The sequence below is a fragment of the Dermacentor albipictus genome, chromosome 7, assembly GCF_038994185.2.
Source record: "Dermacentor albipictus isolate Rhodes 1998 colony chromosome 7, USDA_Dalb.pri_finalv2, whole genome shotgun sequence".
NCBI lineage: Eukaryota > Metazoa > Arthropoda > Arachnida > Ixodida > Ixodidae > Dermacentor > Dermacentor albipictus.
Window position 1 is genome coordinate 87,626,585 of NC_091827.1, and position 27,532 is coordinate 87,654,116.

Sequence of the window (27,532 nt, forward strand, 5' to 3'; positions counted from 1 at the left end):
GGTTGGCTGAGCGGGGTCTATAGGATCTGCAATTCCAGTGCCAAATGCGGAGGGTGGGAAGCTGCTCGGTATGTCTACGTTGGGGAGCCGCCATGTTGGTAATTGTCCTCCACCTGGAGTAGGTGGTTTGGTGTTGTCGAGCTAGAATCCTCTGCGGATTCCACTCGTGCTGTCTTTCGTCCTTTGCGTTTGGTTCCTAGCTGCTCCGCCAGATGTTCATGAGTCACGAAATTCTTGTAAGCATATGTCATGAAGTTGTGTTGTTGTGCCATGAAGCCATCCAGTTTGGCGTCGAGTGTGGTGACCGTACGGGTTAGTGGCTCTACCTTTTCCATGATTTTAGTTACCACTGTCTGTATGGTTCTGTCTGCTGATGCGAGAAGTTTTGTAGTGAGGGTTTCCTCGAAGACTTGAAGGCGTCGTTCAACAAGGTCAAGAATCTTCGCTTCATGTGCTTGCAGCCGTTCGTCTACCCGCTTCATTATTCTAGCTTCTACCTGTCTTAGTACGCTTTCTTCCACTCTCTTCGCTACTTTTTCCTCGAGTTCTGGCGTGTTGCACTCGGCTACCGGTTGCTGTCGTATCGTCCTCTGTAGATTCTGTACTTTATGTTCGAGAGTCCGTATCGTCGCTGTCTCGCCCGAACTGCTCGGGTTGCATGAGGAATTCGAGGCGCTGCTTCCGTTCGCCGCGGCGACGTAAGTGATTCGCCTAACGGAGCGAGACCATGACCGAGAGCGGGATGTAGAGCCCGATCTTAGGATAGAGCGAGAGCGGCTCCGGCCAGGTCTTTGTCGAGGCGAGGGCCCCCGTGAGCTGTCCGAGGTGGTAACCAGTGCGGGGAAGTCTTCGGTGCTCGAGCTCCAGTGATTCTCTCGGGCGCGAGCGTTGTCAATCTGCTGTCTTCTTACTTGGTAGGGAGGCGGGTTGTTACGGAGCTTCTTCTTACATTCCTTGCCTGCCGTTTCGTGGTCTCCGCCGCAAATCTTGCACTTCGGGTGACAATCGTGTTCTTCCGTGACTCCATCGCGCCCGCATGTGTAGCAGAAGTTGGCTCTCGGCTGAGGACATATATCCTGTCGGTGTCCGATGGCGCCGCAGGTTCTGCAGTATTGGACGGATTTTCGGTAGGGCTTGCATCTGTAGTCACCGCTCTGGTACGTTACGTAATGAGGGACGTGCTGTCCGTCGAAGGTGATAACCGCGGCTGTTGAAGATCCTAGCATGCACGCGCCGAGAACCGTGTATCTTGAGTCCACTCGAAGGCCGGCAGCTATCTCCGCGGGACTTGTACCCGGTTCGAGGCCGTATATCACTCCGCGGCACACATCGTCTGGGTGTCGAATCTGGGGATTTACTTGATAGACGGTTCCGCCGAGTTGTATGGTGTTGATGTGCTGCAGTTTGGAAGCTCGTTCCGTACTTGCCGTGCTCGCGATGATCACATTCTCTAGTTTCTGCACTTGTACACGGACATTATCGTGAAAGTCTTGCTGGACCAAACCGCTGGATCTTCCGATGGCATGTGTCACTGCGATGAGTGTGTGCTTCGAGAGGTCAAGTCCTGCTTGAGGGCGGAAGACGATTTTGAAGTCATCAGTAGGGAAGGGTCGCATCCTCGGAATGCGTTGACGCTGCGGCAGAGCTTGTGCTTGAGGTTTGGCGTCTGGTTTCAGGACTTCTATGGCTCTTTCCTCGGCAGATTTATTGTCTTCTTTTGCTGATCTGCCTTTACGAGAAACTTGTAGCCACTCGATGTGGGCTTTACCCGTCGTTTTGCCGCTGTTCGCGTCGTATGTCCACTGTGGTATGGTGTCGGAGTTAGCATCGGTCGCCTCCATTCGCGCCGTTGTCGGCTCTTGTAAAGCGTTCGCCATCTGTTTCCAGAAAAGCGGGCGCGCTTCGCCTCAGTTGCTGGTTCTGCGTGATTCACTCCTACTGCGAGAGCGCCGTGCTCGTGCACCGCGGGCCTGCAGGCGCGAGCCGCTGGTCTCCCGCTCGTGCCACGGGTGCTCCGGCGTTAGGGTTATCTTGGAGCGCACGGTCACAGAATGTTCAGGGTTCGATTATTCGAGTAAAGGTCTACTCACTGCGTCGTGGCTGGTGTCAAACGATGCCTTGCAACTTCTGGAATCCGAGGTTCCCAAATTCGTTGTGTTTCCAGGCAATGTTCCACACAAAATAGCGAGAAAAGCAGGAGCCCATGTGAGGTACGGCTGTGCTCCTCGGCCCCCTGGCGGTCTTCCCCTGGCCGGCCCAGTTTCATTTTTTTTTCTCTTAATGTCAACTAGCATAGCGGCTACCTCCATTGGCTCTCTGATCCACATCGCAATTTTCCTGTGTCATAACGTTACGTCTGGCGGTCCTTAACTTGTTCTTTAGCTTCAGTGTAAAGCTTCAAGTTTCTGCCCATGCATATGATAGCACCGGTAGAACGCATTGTTTGTACACCTTTCTTTTCAATGATAGTGGAAAGCTTCCAGTCAGAATTTGATAATGCCTTCTGTATGGACTCCAGCGCATTTTTATTCATCGGCAAATTTCGTTCTCATGATCAGAATCACCTACGAGTAAGTGACCTAGATAAATTTACCCCTGCACATACTGTAGAAGCTGACTGGCCATCATAAATTTTTGTTTCCTTGCCAGGCTACTGAGCATTATGTTTGTCTTCTGCATACATATGCTTAACCCTACTCTTACACTTTCTCGATTAAGGTCCTGAATAATATGCAAGTCATCCTCAATGTTGCTGAACAGAACAATCTCATCTGCAAACCGAAGGTTGTTGAGGTATTCGCCGTTGATCTTCACTCCTAAGGCTTCCGAACCTAATAGCTTGAATGCATCTTCTAAGCATGCAGTTGGAGATACTGTGTCTCCTTGCCTGACCCCTTTCTTGATACGTATTTCTCCGCTTTTGGATAACTAAGGTACCTATGGAGACTTTGTAGATATTTCCCAAGATATAACGTACCCCTCCTGTACTCCTTGAATAAGCAAGCCTCCAGTAATGCTGACATCTCTACTGAATCAAATGCTTTTACATAATCTGTTGAAGCTTATGAGAGATTGATTCTATTCCGCAGATTTCGCAATTACCTGACTGACGACATGGACGTTATTCATTGTATAATATCCCTTCCCGAAGCCAGCCTAATCACTTGTTTGACTGAAGTCAAGTCTTGCCGTGAATGGAATGGAAATTATCTTGGCGAATACTTTATACATTACTGAAAACAAGCTAATGGACTTATAACTCCTCAGTTAATTCTTTAACGTCTACCTTCTTATGGATTAGTACAACGTTGGCATTCTTCCAACTCTCTGGTACACTTGAAGTCGTGAGGCCTTGCGTATAAAGGGCCGCAACCATTTGGATCATATGTCCTCCATCTTTCATAAAAACCACCGTTATTCCACCTTCTCCTGCTGCAAGCTTGTATCTGGGACATGTCTTCTTAAAATGCCCTTCTAACTTCATCGCTAGTTATAGGATCTTTAGTATTCTGTTCATCACTACTTCCAATGAAGGTCGTGTGGCTGCTGTTGGTACTCTACAGGTGTGTGTTATATGTCTGTTTATCCTGTTCTTTTTTTATTCCATAACGTTTGATCGTAGTTGTTCTAACTGTATTTTAGTTCTTGGTGCACCATATGCAGACCTCCGGTGGTTCCTGGGCGCCTAAAGGATTGATTGATTGATTGATTGATTGATTGATTGATTGATTGATTGATTGATTGATTGATTGATTGATTGATTGATTGATTGATTGACGACCGTCGTTCAATGACTCTACCTCATGCTTGAAGGGACACTAAAGCGAAAAATTATTTCTTCTGCATCAGTAAATTACCGTTCTACAACACCAAAAACACCACTCTTACAACGATAAGAGGTTTGGTAAGTCATAGAAAGCGCAAGAACAAAATACGGGTGGCGACGCCTACTTAAGTTCCCGCACCTAGGGGCTGTGACGTCTTGGATTTTGATGGCATCTTCTAGGGCCTACTAATTATATATAGCGGTACAGATTGGCTACATTGTGTTCTGCAGGAAGCAAATATTAAACATGGCAAGCTTCGGGAACCATTATTCAGCCAAGGCGGCCCAAATGCGACAACATACTTTGGAAGCCATGACGTCACGCTGATGTACCGGTGCTGGGGTTTTGGCGCGAAATTCAAATGTTGATACTTGGACCTTCATTTTCTCATCTATTGATCAAACTATTTTTTTAAATGACTGCCTGCAGGGTTCTCTAACAATGCTTCATTAGTCTAAGCTGATTTATTGTTTCACTTTAGTGTCCCTTTAATGAGTATGCTCATCCGTCACGCGTTTACGTATGCACATGTGCCTGCGCGTGTTATTCATATTACGGTGAAGCTGTATGACGGAGTTCCGAAGCGGTTTTTGTGTGGCTGCGGCGACGAATGGTGGCGTGGTCCTATATCAGTCGAGGCGACACTGACGTCTCCCGGAATTTCCTGACCGTGGGGGCTCGGAGCTGCTGCTGTCTTACTGAATAGATGACACATAAAAAATGAATTGTATAGTGTACGTGCCGGGTTGTGGGATCGAACCTTGGTATTCCACCGCAGGAGCTCGATACTATAATCATAAGGCCACGGTTTTTTTCTCTTTCTTTCTTTAGTGGTATTCATTTCAGGCACGCAAGGCTCCTGATAGCGAACTAAGAAGTCTCTTCTAGTTACACGGCAACGAAGACACATGCACAGAGCAACATAGAGTTATTCTTCATTCTTGAAACGCGCTTCTCAGGTTGTGGTCAATCTTCACAAGAAACACTAAATGGTGGTAAGGATAAGCATCTTACCAATACAGAGTACCAATCTGGACGAACTTCAATTTCTTCGTATAGATCTTTCAGCTGGACGGTCATTTTAATAAAATGAGTTTCTGATGAAATTATATGAAACCTACCGAAGAAGCTCTACTTCCGAACTATTTCGTCTCTCTTATTAGCCCATTAACGCACGAAGAGTGTTTCGGTGTAAGCGGTGGTTTTACTCTGCAATAGTTTGAACGCGACATAGAGCAACTGCCTATAGCAAAAACACCAGGTCCTCACGAAATTCCCCGTGAACTTTACAAAGCATTTAATAATCGTCCGTGTCCCACTCTAATGACAATTCTTACCGAGGGCTTCGCGAGCGCGACCGTTCTATGGTTCTTCAACAAAAGTCACACGGTTTTGATTCCAAAAAGTACCGATCGAGTAAAATTACGTCATGCTGAGGGCTACAGGTCCACAACGTTATCCAATGTTCCCCATAAAATGTTTGCCGAAGTTTTGTCTAATAGATTACAATTTGTAATGTCAAGCCTAATTCGACCTCACCAAACATGTGGAATAAAGGGCCGCTATGTATAAGACTAACATTCATATCACTCGTACTGTTCACATGTGTATAATTATGGGTAAACTTCATTGTTGACAACGCCATACCCTTGTTTATATTTTGACAACTCATGAAGTAACTTGTGGTTGCTTTTCTTTGTGCGCATAAAAGTGCTGTGCAATTTTCGTCCCCAACGTTTTGTTAATCATGTTTGCAAGCCTATGTATTTTCTGAGTGGTAATGCTTGCCATAGCTTGTTTATAATTTGTTCAGTTTCGTTCACTATGTTGACTTTCTCGCCATACCCCGCAATTCCCCCCACCCCTGCTTGGTCTTCGCACTGCAGTCTGTGCAAAGTAATTCTTGATTAATATTCAAACTATTATGAGCAACTCGCATTACTTCAAGTTGACCTCGCAAAAGCATTTGATCGTGTTCCAACGCGTTTCTGTTTTTTCTTCTACAACCTAATGTTGGTTGTAGTTTGTTAAAAGGAGTGCGATTTCGTTACATTGTTCTACCCACTTGATTGTGAATAACCAACCCTCGGAGCATATAGCGTTTCAATTCTCTGTCCAGCAAGGCTGTCCTATGTCGCCCCTCCCGTTTTCTCTTTACTTAGAGCCGCTGTGCTTGAACATTCTTCACTCAGACAGTATTCATTGTTACAGCGTGCTAGGACAGAAGGTTAAAGCGCTTGCGTACGCAGACAATATCGTTTTTTAAAGCGAAAGCGTTACTGGCCGCGAAGTTGCGATTTCGCTGCGGCCGTGCTCCGAGGAGGCACATGACGTCACTCCGCGTTCTTCGTCGTTGCGTTCACCTCCGCTCGCTTCGCCAGCTGCGTCGCATGCCTGATAACATTTCGGAGGATTGAAAAGGAGTGCTCGCGTGCGCCACAACCTCACTTGAGGCGGCAGTATGGACGGCGACAATTCTGATAAGCAATAAGAGGCCTGGAATCGACATCGGAACGAGATGGAGAGGAAACGAATCCCCCAGGAAACAGACGAACCGCGCGCCGAACGACTGGCTAAACGCCGCAACAAAGCTAGACAACCAGACTAACCTGGACTTGCAAGTAAGCTTAACCAAGGCTAACCATGCCATGCCTTAGCTTTCGCTACGTATATCCTGGCATAGCCGAGCTAAGCCATTGCCAATTTTTTCTGCAAGAACAAGCCAAGCATTGAGCAAGTTGTAGGTACTGTGGAGTGATTTGGCATTGTTTAAGACGTGCAGCTGAATTATTAAAAAGTTCTGGTGTGTGATTTGGGTCACGCTGGTCTACACCTACTCCGTTCGCTGGAATAGAGTGGTAAGTGGTGCCCTCAAAATGCCTCTATGTTCCATTAAATGCGCACAAGTTGCGTGCACAGTATTGGAAAGAGAGCATTCCGGCCCTTGAACGCTACGTTAAATTCTTTGCACCGGACAACCTTTTATTTCCGGCAAAGCTTAGGCATTCAAAACGCTCTTGGCAACAAACCTTTTCCACGTACTACAAGTGATCCGCGGTGCCAGACCATACATTCAACGTTTTCACCGCGCATTTGCCATTTTATTATGGTCTTCGAGTTGTAAAGCCATGGGACGAGATAACCTTTTCAGGCTGGTTCGCGTTCCGTGACTTCTCGTTCCGTGACTGTTCTCTACCTATAGTTCGAGCTTTCTGACAGATAAACGTGAGGAATGTCTTATCTGACCTAGCAGTTTCATAAAATTTTTCTTCACGACCATGTCTGGGGGGGGGGGGGGCGGTTATGCGGGAAGTATAGTTCTCGGCTCGTTTTCTGGCAGTGAAGTTTTCAAATGACTATTTGCACTGGGTATCACGAAACAGAGATTCAATATCTATGTTACTGCAGCCACCACTTTACCGTTCAAAATACATTGGCCTGCCAGGACAGGATGTACTAGTTAGTGTGCTTAAAATGCCCCTGCCTCCATCTACAAAAAAACCTTCTTTGGAAATTACATTCTGAAACCTAGCCTTTCAGAACCTGGCTGCGTTCAAGAGACATTGTCGTGACGTTCATTTTGTTCAGCTCTATTCACGAGGTGGCGGGATTGAATCCCAGCCACCTCGGGCGAAATGCGAAGAACACCCATGTATACTTAGATTTAGGTGCACGTTAATGAACTCCAAGTGGGCCAGATTATCCCAGAGTCATCCCATATCGTGGTTTTTGGCGCGTAAAACCCCATAAGCTAATCTCTTTTTTGACGTCCAGTAATTGTCGCTCGTGCGATGTACCTAAAATAACTGAAAATTGTTTTATAGGCTGCAGGGATGCGGATGCTATCTTATTTTTGGGTGTGCTTCAACAAGCTCTGCACAAAGACTTTGATTTGAGCGCTCATTTCGTGCGACATCTGGTGCCAACTATATTTGTGACGATGTACGCTTTGACATGTTTCTGCTTATTGGAATGCATAGCCTGTATAGCAAACACCCATGCTGCATCGAAATGCTGAACCTAATGGCTCACAATGGCACGCACACTTCAAGTGCCAACGCCAAGTAGCTCTTCGAGTTGATCGGCACGTGTGTCTCCGTGCACAGGACGGGTGTGCGAGAGCGCATGCGTGGGCGTTATAGTTTCCTTTACGCCGGAGACGCAGGAATGAAATGAGCATATTTACAGCGTTTGATTAACCTGACTTCAGGACAGATTCGCTTCACATAAAGGGTGTTTTCCTTTTTTTTTTTCTAGCTGCACATAACTCTTTAAAAAATTGCCTGTGGCAAATTGCACAATTCTAACATTCGGGCTAAATTACTCGATGAGGCGGCCACTACTTCCACGAGAAATCAAGATGCTTGATTGAACGATTACCAAAATTACGCAGATTATCTGTTTATCTAATTACTTTACAGCACACATTTTAATCTACGAATTGTAGGTGGTAAGATGGCAAGGCATGTCGGCTTGGAAGAATTCTGAAGATGGCGCCGGTTTCAAGATATGCGCCGTCAAACTTGCATTAACTTGCTCTAGTTCCTGTTACTCTTTTTTTAGGAAAAGGCTGCTTTATGCATTGAATCACAAAAGTAACTAGAACACCTATGCATTTCATCGGACGCTTTGAAAATCAATATCTCGAAACTGGTGTAGCCCTGGGAGTTCGTTCCAAGTGGATGCGCCTTTCGAACTAAGCGGCTACATTTCCTAAGTTGAAGTATGTGCCGTATAGTAAATAATTACGGGGTTGTGAGGTTAATTAGTATAATTATGTTATTTAATAAAGTAAGCGCTTTGATTTCTCGTAGAAGTAATGACCATTTCATCGAGTAATTTAGCTCAAGGTTTAGAATGGTGTTATCGATCTGTTACAGACAATATTTCAAAATTTGGTACAACTAAAAAACAAACGCGCCTCGTAGATTTCGAAGACGTGCGTTGAATCTGCATTTTTTTTTTCTGCTCAACGGCATTTTGTGGCGACAGAACGACCGACCGACTTGCGGGGAAGCAAAGCACAACGCGCAGACTCTTCCGTAATCCACATAGGCTGGTCATCACCATTAAAGTAGCGTTTGCACACTGATACAAGTACTCCAGTTATAGGTCAAGCATCAAACGTTTATTTCTCGGCATCTGTTCAACCCTGGCCTGCCACGTGCCCGGCACCATTTCTCGCGCACGTGGTGCAGCCGTGCGATCGGCGACACTTCTATTAGATAGCAAGAGATAACGACACCGACACCAAGAGAAGGCAAACACGTCATTTCGGTATGCTTGTCCTAGCCTTGGCTTATGTCCCATAACAGCGAGCTATTCGAAGTACTCAAAAAAAAAGAAGGGGGGCATGGTCGCTCTCCGTCTCCTCTTTTTTTTTTGCTTGTGATTTACGGTGAAGCTGTATATCGCTAGGGTTCCATAGATTTTTCGTGCCCGTGCGTCAACAATAATAGAAAGCTCAGCTTGGGCCAATCCCCAAAACAGTGCAATACCGGGCCGTCCCGCGGCGAAGGCGAAGCAGGCTTCGAGCACACCGCCCGTAATAATAATAAAAAATAATAGTAATAAGTGAAATAAATAATTCAAGATGCATTGTTTCAAGTCAATGGGTATACTGGGACCGTTCGTGAACAGCACAGGGACTCGGGAGCAGAAGGCGTTGCCCTAGCCTTAAAGGACAGTAGGTACAGCCATGCACCCTTGACTAGCAAGAGGACAATACCACCAACTGTGGGGATGTCTGTGCCCTACAAATGAAAGACGGAATTGCGATATTCGCTGTGTATATATCTCCAGGCACACCCAAGTGTGATATCGAGAAGCTCATGACCACGCACTTTGAATGGGTTAGCCGTGCTGACACCATCCCTGTGATCATCAGTAGTAGATATCAATGTATGAGGTATCAAGATATCATTTCAAAAAGAGACAATGGTTCCCTGAGTTTGTGCTTGGAGAGTGATTTGAAGTGCCGCACCAATCCAAGTCACTCAACAACGGTCGTGTATATATTTAACTTTGGCCAAGATTCTAGTTTGTAACCGAACCAATCAGTATATCAAAGCTATCGTCACTACCATTACGGAATGATGAAAATAAATACATGCACCCTTGTGTAACCCTGTGCGATGTGCTACATCTTAGCTGGTCATGCACCTTCGCACAGTGGAATGGCTTCTTTTTTTTTACTTTACACCACAATACCTCGAAAAGATGTACACCAAATCCCTTAACATAATACTCTGCATGCTTTCTGGGGCTTTACGTGCCAAAACCAGGATATGATTACTAGGGACTCTGTAATGCGGGGACACTGGAGTAATTTTGACCACGTAGGGTTCTTTAACGTGCACCCACTGTACACGGAAATGCGGCCACCGCGGTCGGGATTTAAACCCGCGCCCTTGTGCTTAGCAGTGCAACGCCATCTGCAACGCCACTACGGGGGATCTACTATACGAAACTAAGAACTTCATTCAGATAGCAGCACCGAAGTATAAAGCTTTGTTTTATTCGTTCGTTTAATATGTGCTTTATTTCTCAACGACATTTAATTTTATATTTAAGGTCGTCTATAGCAGCAATCTCATTAGTTTAAGGCTGGGCATCGACTAAAAATATTCACCCAATTGACCGAAAACATTTCATCTGGTATTTATTAGATAATAGAATGTATAAAGCTACGTGGATTAGCAAAAAAGATCAATAAAGCTGTGTAAATTATGCAGATGAATTTTGGCGAACGAACAAACTGCGCTATTTGAAGCAACACTTGCTTTTCAGCGACGTTTTGCGTGAGTGGACATGACAAGCACAACAAGTTCAGTCTGACACCGTCGAACGCCCATCTGCAGAGGCCGCTGGGTCCGAACTTGGTAACATTTTCCAATGACAGAGAGTTCCTTTATATGTATTAATTTGCTCGCCCACGCCAGTTGAAATGAAGAGGCACTCCCGTGATGTCGGATTTGCCCACCTTTGATCCATAGCTCAAGGTGCAGTGGGCACTGGTGTCTTTTGTCCTCATCTCATTTAGCAATTACACATATATCAACACGCGGTCAAGAAAAATAGGTTATTCCTGTTCTGATTCACCGAGGAGGGCAAAAATCTTTTCATGGCACTTTATTAAAATACTATAACGTATAGCACCCAAGTCTTATGAAAAGAGTCATGGCGAACGCACCGGCCGAACACAAGGCTCACTCTAATTTCTTTTTTTTTTAATCTCTGCACTTTATAAGTCTAAAATAACTGCACTGGCCAACCACCCTGTGCGAAAAAAAAAAGATTATCTGCCTGCGCGCTAATAGAATTGTGCTCATAACAGCAAACATGATGCATACCCCCCCCAAAGAGTATAAAATGTTATCGTAATTCAATGAAAACAAACATTTTGTCTGAGTGCTTAAGTGAATAGAATGAATGCAGAATTAGAAGTGAATGAGTGAGTAAATATATTTACTATTCTCTCTCCTATATGCAGTCTCCGAGTTTAATTTTTTATACGTCTATACCATGCGCGCAAAAAGGCTGATTTGGGACATTACTGACATTCTTTGTAAGAAATTTGGACTTATTTGCAATTCTTTTGTAAACTAATGTTGGCAGTTTGATGTCAGAATATTGACCTAAAATACTTTGCCGTGCAACCACAAAACATTGACGAACAGTATTCCCAGATTTGTAAAAATTACACTTGTAACACATTTTCAGCTGTAAATTTCCCATTGAGTTTGCCCGCCTTTAAATATGAAGGGCTACGCATGTAATATAAAGACACCTCCCAATTTGTTTCACAAAGTTTATTCGGGGTGACATTTTTTCTTACGCTAAAAAAAATTATGTACGGCCGAAAGTACATACTGCCCCTCACCAGGTCTGGTCATGTTGAGCTGACCATCTTAAGCTGATACCAGACGCGCTAATGATAGTGTCTGATAAGTATTAGATGCACCCGCCGCGGTGGCTTAGCGGATACGGTGTTGCGCTGCTAAGCACGAGGTCGCGGCACCGAATCCCTGCTGCGGCGTGCGCATTTCGATCGGGGCGAAACGCAAAAATGCCCATGCCCCGTGCATTGGCGGCCCGGTAAAGACCCGCTGGTGGTCAAAATTTATCCGGAGTCACACACTACGGCGTGCCTCACGATCACATCATGGTTTTGGCCCGCAAAAAGCCAGAATCCAAATCAAGCATAACATTCCTACGCGCCGCGAAAAGAGATGAAATTTCAAACCAAACGGCGCTTGTCTTTGTCGCTGACGCCGCATTCCCAGCCGGAGAGTCGACGCACGGCCGCTCAATGGAACGCAGGTCGACGTATATCGCGCAACTGTGCCTTAGTGTTTCTCTATATGCTGCCGCAGCGGAAGCATATGCAGGAACACTAGCGCGCCTGCGTACGTGGAGGCGCTGTGATGTTGTTCATAGAGACCTGCGGCTTCGAGAATTATTCAAGGGAACATCAGGTATTTGTTTAACCTGTTGCTTCAATGGAAGAATTAAAGTTTACCGAAATAATAAAACCGACTGTCTGCGTGTTTTTGTTTTACTACGTGCCGTAGCAAGAGAGATGTACTTCCGTTTCGTCTGCTTGTTCTCACGCCGTGCAGTGGCGCGCGCAGAACACCGAAACCGTGTTCCAGCGCGGAATCATGCTCTGTGATCCGTTTGTGCCTGCCTCGGTATTCGTGTAGCGCTTATGCCGCTAGTCCAGTGTGCTCGTGCACGGCGCGCAAAATCGTGCGCTGCCCGAAACTAGACACAACAGCTGTAATCATGGCTTCGCGGCACTGAAATATTTTTATCTCGGCTATTAATGAGCCGATTTTTTTTAAATTTGTGGCAGAACGCTCCCTAGAGGACACGTAACAACTTTCAGCGTATAACCAAACTTTGCTATGGGTCCTGGTGAGGGGCCCTTTAAGAGGAATCATTGTAATGTGAAGCGTTATATAGTGGTTCCTTATTTGCGCGTTTGCGAGCTAAACGCACTGGCTTCTCTTCTTCTGTTAGAGATTATCCTTGGCTGCTCTCGCGGATGGCGTAGAAGCAACGCCCACCTTTGGCCGAGACAGGCTTGGCGTCTGAGAGCAGTAGCAGTGGTGGAGAGTGGCGAGCAGCGCCCGGTGTCCAATCTTCGCGCCAGTGAGGAGGCGCCTCCACGACAGGTGCGCACCAGTTGCGCAGTAGCTGCGCCTTGGGCGCGTGAAAAGGGCGGAGCGTCGGACTTTGTTGCGGATGGCGTGACATTCATGCCCAGAGTAAAGGGACTTTAGCCCAGAGGACCCAGGGCCCTCAAATAATCGTATGGGCTCCCAGCAATGGTCAGGCGGCGCAGCGATCGGCTAAGCCGTCAGCGCCACCGTGTCAGTTGCGCGAAACACCGAGGTGGCCACTGCTACGGAGGCACATATCCAGCTTTTCTGGACACGTACCTACTAGCGCCCCAAGCGGGCCCGGCACGAAGCTAGCGCGTTTTCAATGGAACGAGCGGGTTTTTTGCGAATAACAAAAGCTGCAGGCCGATTATTGAAAAACGCAGGTGACAAACGTGTTCTGGATGACAGTCCACACGAGCCAAATATAGTGATCACTCTATGGCACGTAAAAATTTTGTTCCCACAGCACTTAAAGTTTTAGCAATGGAAGCCTATGGAAACGATGAAAATTTGTGCTCGATTTTTGAGGCAAGAACGATGACTGTAATAAAACTATCCATTTTTCTAGACTGCTGGGATGCTGTGTTCCATTGGGACATATTACAGAGAACACTAAAGAAGGACTTGCCGATTACACCATATGGGATTCGTTTCTTGCCTACTCTAAATGAAGACAAAGTACCCTATGACATGTTCATGCTGGTGTCCTTACATAGCTTATGGAAAACTAGAATGGCCGTGAGACATGCCGAAGTAAATGCCCGGCCTGTTAGAGAATACTTCATTGAAAGCATTTGTCATATTAAGGAAATGTATAATTTGCAAAAAGAAAAACCAACATGGCTCAGTGTGATGACTGAGCTAGCGAATTTTAAGCGATTTTAGCCCTGTGACTGCCAACCAATGGCAGAGATGTTGTCGTGACCGTTGTCTATTGTTAAAATGTCTTGTTTTGTAGCCTTGTTGCCATGTCGGTAATAAAGACAAAAAAAGGTAGCCGTGGCCGAGTGGTAGAATAGCGAGCACCTTTCGTCCCGCTTCACGGGCGGCCGTGGTTCGATTCCTTCTTCGCAGCGGTTTTTTTTTTTTTTAAGCAGCATAGGACCTAGTTTTGTAGTCTCTCACTAGATGGCAGAATGACAAAACCCAAGATTTGCTTTCGGTTTTGGTTTTTCAGCAGCGCATTTTTTGAAAGCCGCATAGGGCTTATAGTCTCCTACCAAATGGCATAAACACAAAGCTCAAGACTTGCTTTCGGTTCTGGTTTTCCAGTGGTGCTCTTGAAATATTATGCTTTCTGTTTTTCCTCGTAAAACGTAACAGTATCGTGTTCATTTGTTAAGTCATCGCTTTTATGAAGGTTTTATTCATTGGACAACATAACTAGAAGCTTGCGCATGGCTTTGTGTTATGAAAAAAAAAAAACTTTCGTGCTTTGTAGCGTGGAACCTGCAAGAACAAGATGGCTATTCTTATTGCGTTCTTCTGGAAGGTCCGTTTTCTTCGACTTTCGGCTGTCCTTAATGGCACACACTCCGAGCGAATGACGTCCAGCTGTGCCACAATGTTACCCGGTGGCCAGTGCCATTCCTATGCAACATTCGTGTGGAACAAAGGGTCTGCTAGGCTGAGTCGCTGCCCGAACGTTAATTATTTCTAAATATTCATCCAAATAAGAAATGCACCAAGTAGGAGATGTGCAGCGTCTGGATTAGTAGCTACTGTTAATGTGTTCCCTACAGCCAAGTGGTATCAATCCGTAGGTGTGGCCGTAAAAAACCATTTGAATAAAAGTCCGTCGTTCGGTGCATTTGCTTTTAATGCGCAGCATTCTTTGTGTAGTACCCCAGCAATTTGGTAGCAAAATCGTGCAATATCGTACCTGTAACGCCATAAGCTTGACGCATTTCCCATATAAATATATAGGTCTTCATAAAAAGGGTTGGGGTGACCAACTTGAAATTGGAAGTGGCATCAGCATAAATTTGGGCCAAGGTGAATTTAGCAGTGATATGGGAGTGGCCCTACCTAAATTTGGAGTGAAATGGTAGTTAGCCAAGCTGAATTTGAGGCTGATATGGGGGTGGCCCAACCAAAATTTGACGTGATATAGGGGTGGGTAAGCTTAAGTTTGGGGGAATAAGGGGGTGGGCCAGCCTGGATTTGGGGATGATATGGGGGTGGGAGAACCTAAATTTGGGGGTGATATGGGGGGTGGGCCACCCTAACCATGGGCGTGATATGGGGCTGGGCCAAGCTGAATCGAGGGGGGGGGAGGTAGGGGGGCTAACCTAAATTTGGGAGTGATTTGCGGTGGGCCATCCTAAATTTGAGGTGATAGACGGGTGGGCCAGGCAAAGTTTGGGGCTGATATGGGGGTGGGCCAACCTGGATTTGAGGATGATATGGGGGTGGGCCAACCTAAATTTGAAGGTAACATGGGGACGCGCTAACCTAACCATGGGGGTGATGTTTGACTGGGCCAAGCTGAATTGGGGGGCGGGCGAAGGTGACGGGTGGACTAACCTATATTGGGGTATGATTTGCGGTGGGCCATCCTAAATTTGAGGTGATCGAGGGGTGGGCCAGCATTAGTTTGGGGCTGATATAGGGGTGGGTCAACCTCGATTTGCAGGTGGTATTGGAGTGGGCTAATATAAATTTGGCGGTGTTGTGGAGGCGGGCCAATCTGTATTTGGGGGTGATATGGGGTTGGTCCTACCTAAATGTGGGGGCCATCTCGGGGTCGGTCAATCTGAACTTGGGGGCGATATGGGGGTGGGCCAACCTAAATTTTGGGGTGCGTCGAATGGAATTTGGGGGGACGATTGATGGAAATTCGTGGGTGGACCAACTTGAAAATTAGGGGTGGCCCAATTGAAATTGGGGATGGGCCAACTCCAAGTTTAAGGCTGGGCGAAAAAAAATCGGGCGTGGCCGACTTAAAATTGGGGGGGTGGGCCAATTTTAATTTGAGGGTGTGCCAACTTGAAATTTGGGGGTGGGCCTATCTAATGTTTGGGGGTGGGCCAATTGAAATTTGGGGGGCCTGTTTACGAATAGTTAGACAACACCAGTCGTGTTTCTGCATCTTTTTCATCATCGCAAAGTATGTATAATAATAATTGTTACCTAATACCCCTCAAGGTGAGCTACCACTCGAGCCTTCCCACCCCACTGGGCTGATAATGTCACAGAAGTATTCTCATCGTGACAACTGCGACGTTCAATGCGGAGATCACATGAACAAATCGCAGACTGAGCTGACCATTTTCACACCAATGTCATTGCTAACACTACTCGCTCGTGCTAGAGGCAACACAAGCTGACAATTATCATAATTCAACTTTCACTCGCACGCTAGTCGACACGCTCTCAGCGCACTATTTCGCCAATCATTGGATAGAGCCTTGCTGAATGTTTTACTGTCATGTTGCGTCGTTTTTCACGAAGGCCGTCTCCCGAAAAGAGAATAGATTTTTGAGAATGACGAGGCAAGCTAGTATATAACTCATACGAAGCAAATGTATAAACGGTTATAGTGATTTTTCAAAAATGAATATAAGTAAATAAGATATCAGATGGTATTGTTTCGACCGGGCATGACAACGAGTTTTTCCCGCCTGTCACAGTGCTTTGACCGAAAACCTAATCATTTTGCTCAAACGTGTTGCCCAACACTACATGTGCTAAATGTAGAAAAGTGCGGTGCGTGGTCACAGCTTCAAAGCCAGTCTATTTTGTGTACGGTTGTTGATATTGTAGTAATGTGGAGTTTTCTTCTTTATAAGAGCACAAAAAGAAAAATATTACAGATGGTAGTAAGCGCAAAGTAAATTGGAAGATCTGAAACCAGCAATTATCTTTAATTTGTGGATTGGTCTTCTCCGCCGGTAGATCACTGTCGCATTACTTCAAAGAATTTTGTTTGTGTGCAACTGCAGCAAAAACGAAAATACTACCATTTCATTGCCAGGACCTTTATGCCCTCCACACACACAAGAAGGACACCAGATAATTGGCAATATCAGTTTATAAACTGACATTGCTTTGCTAATTTCAGTGTAGCGTGGTGCCTGCGGACGGAGTATTTTCTTAGTATCAGTCCAGTGTTAGCAGTGAGAAGCAGTTCGGTGTACCATTCCCATGAGGGCCTACTAGCCATTGTAGCGCTTTACCGTAGGACAAATTAAGTGCTAAAAACTTGGTGTGCCTTGTCCTTTCCGCAGGTCGTCCATCCATTCTGTTATGGTGACGATCAACATTGTGTCCGTCAGGCCTCCTCCTCATTTTTAGCTTCACCATCGCGAGAGCGGACAGAGAAAGGAAGCTTTCTTCACAATCAGCCCCAGCGGGATTCCACCACTCGTAACTGCTGCAATTTGCATTCAGTGACTGGGCATGCTAAGCACATCCTTAGTTTCACAATGACTAGAGTACGCAGAAAAAGTAGAGCTTTGGTCGCTATCACTACCACGAACCCATGTCAATGCAGATATAAGTACGTGCAGGGGCTGAGTATGCTAACCTCTCCGCTACCACCTGCTTCCACCAACTTAGATTTTCCAGGCATACCTGCTTCTTGTTTCCGTCGCAGACGCATGCAGGATAAGCGCGGATAACTAAAAAATCTCAGTGCCCTTCCACTCTGGGAAGAAACATGACCTGCAAAGCTGTGTATGTGGGTCCCTTAATGGTGAACTGCACCTCCACCGTACGTCGGCCCCGCATTGCACTGTCTTCGGGATCGGCCCACGTATGGGGAGTGCTTTACGCCTGCTTCACCTCCGTCGCGGGTCTCCCCGGCATGGCGTTACATTCGGGATCAGCCCACATATGGGGAGCGCTGAACGCATGCTTCACCACCGCTGCGGGTCGGGCCGGTATTACGCTACCTTCAGGATTTGGCTCTACACGCGGACGCGATAGTGGAGAAAGTAGCCCTTAAGAGGAAGCTTTAGCTCTGGTGGTCCTATCTAAATAAATGTAAAAGGCGAATTCGTTTTTCTTGACAGCCACTGCATCTAATTTGACAAGGTTTGTTGCATTTAAAACAAGAACTTAAAATCTAGTGTCTGTTGGTTTCGAATTCTTGAATTAGGTCATCATTTGTTTATTCAATATTGTCCAAAATGGCAAATTTTAAGAAAACGAAACCATCAAGTTTACAACTCTCTTTCGGCAAAGAAAACTGATATCAAAATTATGTACACTGCATCTAACAGCACATCTAAAGCAGACAAAATTGATATATTACGCATGAATCTTAAAAAATTTAGTAATATGGAAATACAGCTTTTCCACAACCCTTGTTCACAACGTAACGACTTCAGGTAAGATATAAATCGGCATACTGGAATTGTCTAATGGATGCTGTTTACAGAATCGCGATATCAGTTCTTTATCTGGAGTTAATAATTTGTAAACTTCGTGTTGTGTACTTTTCGCACTTTCGAATTGTTGAATATCTTTTACCAAAATTCAGGCCCTAAATAGAAATTCCGCTTCCAATAGTCACTAGAATTTACCTTTCTATCCCGAATCCAACAAATTTCATTAAAATCGGTCCAGGGGTTATCTAAGAAAAGCGTTTCGTCGCTTTACATCTATTTGAATAGGCCGAGTCGGAGTAGGGCCCGTGTTAAAGCTTCCCCTTAACGACTTCGCTGTAAAAAAAGGAATAAAAGAATAAAAGAAAACAAAAACGCTGCATCCATCAGTATCGCCGGCTCAGATTTCGTCATGATGGCACCGTCCCCATCGGCACGGCTCCGTGAGCAGCTGCCAAGCTGTTCACTTTCGTTATCTTCCTTCCCTCGGCGGCCGCGCATTGTCTTGATGCCAGCGGCGCGCTAAATCTGCACCATCATTCCGTCATGCATCGCTTCTGCGACCAAGCAAGCTTTCGGCGGCACACGTACGCTGCCGTATTGACACCAAAACTTTAAACTGCTTGCTTTCGAGAAAACAGCATGAATAAAAATGGAAGGCGACTATAAGGCCACGTGGAATATGTTCGCGGGGCCATACTATTGATGACGGCATCCCGAAAGGCTAGATGTGGTCAGGTTGGCTTTACAGGTTTGGAAGGAATGACTGACGGTCTAGCTGCTTCATTATCACATAAACAGCGCTTGAAGTTGTTAGCGCAGTTTGTGTGTGGTTCCTCCTTTGTGTCCCGTCGTGAACTGCTGTTCTTTCTGTGGCTTTACAGATGTCCCTTTTCTGCGTCAGTTACGCCTTCCAAGAGTGTTTACTTGGAAAATTTTTGTTTGCATGGCTCTTACAGAAGCATGTTTAGTCGAAAGTTTTTCGATTGGCTGCATAATCTCGAGGACGGGCTCCAAACTTCTCATTTTCTTTAGCCACGTAAGAACCATTACTGAAAATTTAATTAACGTAGCTTTGTTAATTACGCAAACAACTTCTCAACTTACTCCGCATCTAGAGATTACCAATCTGAACACTCGAATGATAAAATGATGTTAACATTGTTTGTATCATTTCAGAACTAAAGCTTGTTTTCAATCATACCTTCCCCAGACATCTGTTGAATGGAACCGCCTCCCTCCCGATATTGCAGCCATTGAGGATAATCAACGATTTCGTGATGCACTAACAACCTTTGTTTGTTTTGGAGAATGTTGAAATTATGTCCTGACAAAATTCACTGTATTGTATTTATTGTCTTTGTAACCTGTATTACCCACTCCCCTCTGTAATGCCTTTGGCCCTGAGGGTATAATAAATAAATAAATAAATAAATAAATAAATAAATAAATAAATAGTTTTGTTTCGTGCAGTTAAAAGCAGCCGGCATATTTATGGTGTTGTAGACTTCTTATAAAGTAAGTGTGAAAGCTTGGACAGGTTATCTTGGCACAAATCAACTTCATGAGCTTAAGCACATGTGCCCAACCTTGCACGACTGCCTTTACAACCGATTCTTATATATTATACAAGAAGCACCTCAGCGCTACGGTACATCCCACAAGGTGTGCGAGAACATTGTGTGCGCTCCCGATTAAGAGCCTGAGCGTTGGTGGCATCAGGCTCGGTTTCCTGGCATCATAACGAATAAAAACTGCTGCCTGGAGGAAAGCATTGGGTACATTTTCAGTACTTTGTAACATATGGATCAGCACGGATGTGCACGTTAGAACGAAAAGTACTGAAATATTAAGATGAGGCTTCCGCTGGATGTATTTTAGCGGTCTAATTATAAGATCTAAAGAAAAAATACTGTGATTTTGTGACAAATAATGCTGACATGAAATATGAGCTCCGACACAGTAGCCGTGGTGGAACTGGCTCCTGGACTATTGGGATACATTGAACCACGATACGCTGGTTTGATAGTTCGCGCTTGAATTTCCTGTATGTCGGCGCCGCTGTGCAGTGTTGGAGGCCCTTTTTGAACGACAAGCACTATTTTTCAGCTAATATTGAAAGCAACTGTATTCCTTTTTTAAAGGGGGGGGGGGGGGGAGCTTTTTTTTTTTAGCGTCTAACCACAGTTCCAAAGTTATCAGTTAGCTCAAGATGCGCCTGCATGTGTTTCTAATATCCAGTATGTTGTCACGGATTCAATAGCGAAAGAGCGTTATCTTATCAGATTGCGCGCGTGAAGCGAATACTGGCCTACATTCGCCGTCACATTTGAGGACCCGAGATTGCGCTGCAATGTACGAGCATTTCAGTCTGACGAACTGACGCCTTGATCCGTAGATAGGAATCAGAGGAAGCACTTTGCGCGCAGCCATCGTTGCGCTTTGAGCGTTTTCTTTTCCAGCGCAAGCTCACCTTATGTTGAGATATATTCGTGACTCACTCTTTGGAAGTGTTTTGTTCTTGACATCCCTACAATGTGAGAGTATAGAGGCGCTCCATCTTCATCGAGTGAATACTTGGAAACGGACTAGGCCTTTTCTTGCGTCTGCGTTTACACACTTACCGCATCAATTTATTTTTATAACCTAATTTAGGAGGCTGTGAAACACAGCAACCTTTTATTAACAGGACGTTTTAATGACACAGAAAATGTAAATGCTTATTAGTCGGCTTTCACCTCATGGTAAGGAATTTCAATAAAGATAGCTCTATGATAATTAAAAGCCTATCCTCTTGACAACGTTTAATCTGAGTTCCTCTTTGCAAGCTGATACAGACTTGCAGGTGGTTCGTATCGGGGGCCCTCAACGTATGTCTAACCGTCAAACAAAGAGTTATTCCGAATGTTTAATTTCAGGAAGGCGTGTTACCCTCCTACATTCATTCCCGTTCGCAAACACGCATAAGACGAAAGTGCTGCGTGAAGAGCGTCGTTAGTCAAAACCAACGAACTAGCGTAACTCACCTCGCTTATATCGCTGTCATTTAGGCTTATATAAGAAATATATATATATATCTTATATCGACGCATCACGAATCGAAAAAGAGCTGTCCGTGACCAGCCCAGCTAGGTTTCTTTCATTTCGTACTTCGTAGTAGCGGCTAATAGTAGCTCACGAAGCAGAGCACTGAGTGTGGATATTGCAGAGAAGGTGTTCTATATACTGTCTCGTCACCCACCAAAAATTTCCCACCGTGATACTGGCCATTCGTAGAAAATTGTATATGTGACGCCCAGCCATTTGCAACACCGCAACTTTGTTTTGCGATTGGAGAGTCCAGGTGAGAGAGAGGGTGCTTATGTAAAGACACGCTATTTTCTGCAGTAACATAGGAATGCATGAATGAATGCCTTCATTTATTGAGAAAAAAGAAGAGCAAGCATCAGTGGAAGCACGTCTCAGCAGATTGGGAAAGAAGCGGGGAACAAAGAGGAAAAGCTGGAGGTCGGGTGGCAGGCAAAGTCGCAGTTTAGGGGCGAGAGAATATAAGCAAGAGTTGGTGAAACCAGTTCAATTCTAGTGTAGACCTGTGATGTGGCGAGTAAATGATTGGAGTCACCGCCAAGCATCCGTCATTTACGGTAGTATAAGCACCCGCCGTTCTTGGTAACAAACGTTTACTGAAAACCAATCTTCGCAATTAATCATTCATCAGCCATACCTCGCCACGTATTTCTTAGTGGCAGGGTCAGTGGATTTCAACCACGCTGTCGCGACAAGTTACGACTATAACGTGACGCTTGCGGTTACGGTTGCCATACTCGTGACTCTTACTATTGCGCGAATACTATAAACATGGGTTTACTGCACAAGTTAGTGAACAGACATTTTAGAACCACGTTTCTCACCTTACATACGCTCAACGCAAGCACCATTGCAGTATGTTACGGTGCGCGTCCCTTCAAGACAGAGACGAAAACAAAACAACGCGTTAGAAGACAGGGTACCGACTTGGGCCTCGTGCCAAACATATCCAAGCCAACAATATTTATTTTATTTCAATAACCTAAAGGCCCAATGCGGGCGTTACGTAGGGGGGGATTCATCAAAGAAAACTTAACAATATACCACACAGAATATGAACGGCTGAAGACAGGAATAAACAAGTTAATAAGCCAGGTACAAGTTGACAGGGGAAAGAATGGCTAGGAACAGGTACTGAAATAATGCACATGTAGCAAAGCCCACAAAACAAAACGAAAATCGCACCTTCAGAAGTTACAAAACATGTCATCTAATATTCCACGGAACGTTACGGCCCACACGCAAACAATGAAAAAAACACAAAAAAAACCGCATATCATTCTACAGTGGAATTTTCTAAGCATGACCAAAGATCTGTTTGAAATGATGATGTTCCAGCGATATCCGCAATGCTAGAAGCAAGCGAATTTCATTCTTCAATAGCCAGGACCAAAAGTGAGTATTTGTATCGTTCTGTCCGAGCGAAAATGGGTTAGTCTTCTTCATGTGATCTACACAAGCCGGTGTGTGCGGCACCCGGGAGAAGATGTGAACTCGCGGATGGTGTGTTGCTGTGGTAGAGAGTATGGAAAAAAGATAAATGGCTGTGTTTTCTGCGCATGACCAGAGGCGAGACGGAGCGATATTTTCAGTATTGTTACACTTTGATACCGAGAGTAACGGAAACGGATGAATCGAGCAGCCTTGTTTTGTATAGATTTCAACATGTTAACAAGATAGGTATAATGACGGTTTCAGATCACGGATGCGTATTCTATCACAGGCCTGATTAGCATGTTGAATGCGTGTAGTTTTGTGTCCTGGTTGGCTTGGTGTAGTCGGCGTCTAAGAAGACCAAGTTTTTTTAAGTGTTTAGTAGTAATCAGTTCAATATGAGTGCTCCAGGATAAATACGAGCTAAAATTTACACCGCGGTATTTTACCGACGCTGAAGTTTCAATGATAGTATTATTAAATGTGTGGGCATTAAGAATCGCCTTAGCAGCGGAAGTAAACTTGAGATGTATAGTTGTGTCTGCGTTAATTACCATCTGCCCTACCGCACCAATGAGTTAGTTCATCAAGATCAGTCTGGAGAGCAATGATGTTAACAATCATGCCGTCGTTTCTATGCAAAAAGGTTATGTATTTAAACTTCTCGAGTGACAGTCCGATCCGCCACCTACGGGAGCGCTTGAAGCCGCCGGCGGCCATATTGTTAGAGGAAAAGGAGCACGGTTACAGTACGTGGCTGCAAGCACGCGCGACGCAACTGTGCTTGCGGTTCTGCGATGAAAAATGAAATGAGACCCCTATAGGAAATATATCAGTCCGGCATTGTGTGTCGCTGTGGTCAAAAAAAAAAAAAAGAATGTCATGGTGGTGGGTGCCTTGTGTTCTGTGTACAATATGTTGCGAGAACTGAAAAACAGTCGTTTCCTGTTTTCTTCATTCAGTAACCTGCCGCGTGCATCGGCACTGTGATGCCCTTTCGTCGATACGTGGTGCCGGGCCGTATTGGCAAAACATGACCTTGAAATATAGTATCCTTTTGCCATTTCTTAAAAAAATCACTATTTGTGTTAATGAGCGTTTTTGATTTAAACCTAGAAAACAAGAAAAATATTCAACGGTAGGTCTCATTTTTGTCCGGCGTTTCAGTTCTAGCTTAAAAGAGTTGGTGAAAGCAAATTTACAATAAAGCTAACGCGACCCACCATCTGCACGAAGCCGCAAGCCTACATGCGCTCCAATAAGGGTAACCTGCCAAAGTTAAAGTCATGCGTCACTGGCGGCTCAAGCAATCTTTACTTTTTTTTCATTTCTGAATACGTTCTTCCTGCGTCTGCGGCAAAAACGAGAAGTGGGAAGGCAGGGAAACGGAAATTTGTACAGGCAGGTGGTAGCGTAATGGTTAGAGTGCCCATCTCCCAAATGCAAGATGCTGCATTTGGGAGATGGGCTCGAATCCCGGTGGTTTGTTTGGGAAGACAGCTTTCTGTACACTCTGGTGACTGCGACGCTCAGAATTAGGCGGCAGCCTGACGACAACGGTCGCCGTCAACGTAACAGAATAAGCGGGCGTGCAAGGTCCCACTTAAAGCCGAAAGTACATTCAGAGGAGATACGCTCTACTCTTGTCGGCAAAAAAAAAGTGATGAGTAACGAGCGGTGTTGTTGAGCGACGCTGTAGACCGATAATGTCACCATAGACAGGACCATGCTCCAATCCCGCTGCTCAGCGGAAATATACATCGACAGCATTTCAACTAGCGTGTTATTGATACTTCATTAAGGCCGTTGCGTGTTTGTGTTGTGTCTTGCAGGAGCTAGTAGTATAGGAGATGACATTGGAGAGAAGGCGGTGAGCGAAGTCCGCGAAAAGTAATTGAGGATAGCCATATTGAACGTCGACGCCGTGTTGAGGAAAGCCTGCGACTTCAGTTGCTCAGCCGACAGAAAGGCTTGAGTGGTAGCATACCGCTGGGCGTATTTGGTAACCACAGCGATAGACACACACTTTGCGGAAGTAAACAGGGGAAAGGGACGTAGTGAGTTGGCCGCCCTTTTCAAGCTCTGCTTCAAAAATGCATGTGGCGAAGTATGACGCACCAAATAGTATATGCCAACCCAAATGAATCAGCGCGGTCATACTTGCGCGACATGCCATGGTGGCCTGCCACCAGGACATCATGAAGTTGCAGCGATTACAGTTTTCATTGGGTACTTGAGAATAAAAACGAGCACATCAGAGACGTCCGAGGGATGTTTCTACGGTATAAGAATACATCGCTCTCACCCCCCCCTCCAAATAACTAAATCACGAATATAAGCTTACGAATAGGGGCATCATAAGATCGAGCACTAGGGCGCTTGTTGATCTTGTTCAGGATGATGTCAGCGTTTCATTCAGCGTTTATTTCTGAGAAAATGAGTTGGAGTTACGTTTATCTGCATCACAATGGTGGGCGTAATCAGGCAAACATTGACAGCATTTCATTAGAGGGTGCCTGACTACTCTGTGGAGATTACGTTTAACAATGACAACAAACACAGAAAGCATTGCTTACATCGATTCGCACATACGTGGGATCCGCATAATTTTGTGACTATCAATTTAGATGCTTCAGAATGGCGCTCATTAGCGCAACATTTCCATCCACAGTGAGCATAAGCGGCTGCCGTATCCACAGTAGAATTGATTTAAATGGCTTTAATCCCATGGACATATCGTCGCCAACTTCCGTGGGAATTGAGTCGTCAAAATGGAATACAGGTGACAGGGAAATCAGGAGGTTGATGAACGGCAAGAAGGCGGAAGCTTGCGCATGACCTCAGGGATATAAAACGACTTTTTGAGCAGCTTGGTCAGGGGGCCATGCAATGGTTTCCACGTCTATTAAAAATCCTCCAAAATAGTAACAGAGGCCGACCAAAATGCGGGCATTTTGGGAAAGGTGAAGCCGCTGGAATTTTCACGACAGCCTTAGCCTAAATACAAAAAAGATGACTTAAAATTAGGAAACCATAACGTTGACAGGGTGGCCAAATTCTGGCACAAATAAATCGGCTGTTGAAGCAGTTCAGCTGAAACGCAATGGTGCGAAATAAGGCGAGAATGTCGGCAAGTGTTGAACAAAGGTCAAGTAGGTCCTGCGGCCGACGCCAGCGCTCAGCAGCTGTCAAACGACTGCACGTATTAGCGAGATGCCTGGTCGTCAGTAATTACAGTATGATTCGGGTCTGAAATATTGGACGCGGACTCCATCACATTGAATACAGTGCATTCTACGGTGTCATTCTTGGACAGATGGTACCCATTCTCCAGCAATGAGGATGGGAACAAATTGTCTCACGGGCCGGCTGTCACCTTCCTCCTACTGCCAACATTCCTTTCCCTCCGTAGTTGCTTAGCTTGTATTCGGTTCGGCTGCTAATCACGAGGTCTCGGGATCGAATCCCAACCACGGCAGCCGTATTTAAATGGGTGTGAAATGCGATAACCCGCGTACTTAGGGTTAGGCGCGCGTTAAAAATCCCAAGTGGTCTAAATTATTCCCGAATCCTCCACTACGGCGTGCCTCATAATGAAATCGTGGTTTTGGCAAGTAAAACCTCATAATGCGTTATGTGACATTCGTTAAGCATGTCCTGGGCAGTCGCACAACTCTTGAATACAATTAAGTGTCAGGAGTTGCGCGTGAGGTCCTTGAATATGTCATCATCATCATCATCATCATCATCATCATCATCAGCCTGGTTACGCCCACTGCAGGGCAAAGACCTCTCCCACACTTTTCCAACAACCCCGGTCACCTACTAATTGTGGCCATGTCGTCCCTGCAAACTTCTTAATCTCATCCGCCCACCTAACTTTCTGCCGCCCCCTGCTACACTTCCCTTCCCTTGGAATCCAGTCTGTGTATAATAGCTGTGTCTTACCAGTACTCACCTACGGGGCAGAAACTTGGAGGCTTACGAAAAGGATTCTACTTAAATTATGGACGAGGCAACGAGCTATTGAAAGAAGTGTAATGACGAAGAAGAGCACAGGAACAAGGCCAGCCAAATCGTCTCTTCCATGCCTGCTGTGCAACCAGTGGGCCAGCCGGATAGCCAGTGCTTGGCACGAGTGTGAGCCGTTCGAGGTACCAACTGTTCCTGCTCTGCGTCACCTGCCTGTTCAGTGCACCCATTACAATTGGTGGAGGTGCGGGGTACTCAAGAACATCTACACCCTGGAACTCCGGTCTCGGACTCTGCCTCCCGTCATGCTTGACTCTCCCCGGCCGACGCTGCCGCCACCCCCCGTTGCCTGCTCTGGCGCTGTCCCGCAACGCAATCCAGCGGTTTTCAACGGTATGGACGAACAGGACGTCAATGACTGGTTGGCTACGTACGAACGGGTGAGCTTGCACAATCGATGGGATGATACCGCCAAGTTAAATGCCGTCATATTCTACCTAGCGGGAGTGGCTCACCTGTGGTTTAAGAATCACGAAGCCGACTTTCAGTCCTGGTCCGTGTTCAAGACCAGTTTCGCTGCAGTTTTCGGTCGCCCTGCCGTCCACAAGTTGCGCGCCGAGCAGCGGTTACGAGGGCGAGCGCAACAACCCCGTGAAATGTTCACCTGTTATATTGAAGAGGTTCTCGACCTATGCAAACGTGTGGATGCGTC

The 27,532-nt window shown here is 45.6% G+C and overlaps 1 protein-coding gene across 1 annotated transcript in view; it reads left to right on the forward strand.

Annotated features, from left to right (window-relative positions):
* Positions 1 to 6,315: 6,315 nt before the first annotated feature.
* Positions 6,316 to 27,532, forward strand: part of LOC135899718 (sphingomyelin phosphodiesterase-like) — a 79,998-nt gene continuing 58,781 nt past the window's right edge. The window contains exon 1 of the mRNA XM_065429036.2: positions 6,316 to 6,448. The gene's annotated coding sequence lies outside the window, so the exon portion shown is untranslated. The remainder of the gene's footprint in view (positions 6,449 to 27,532) is intronic.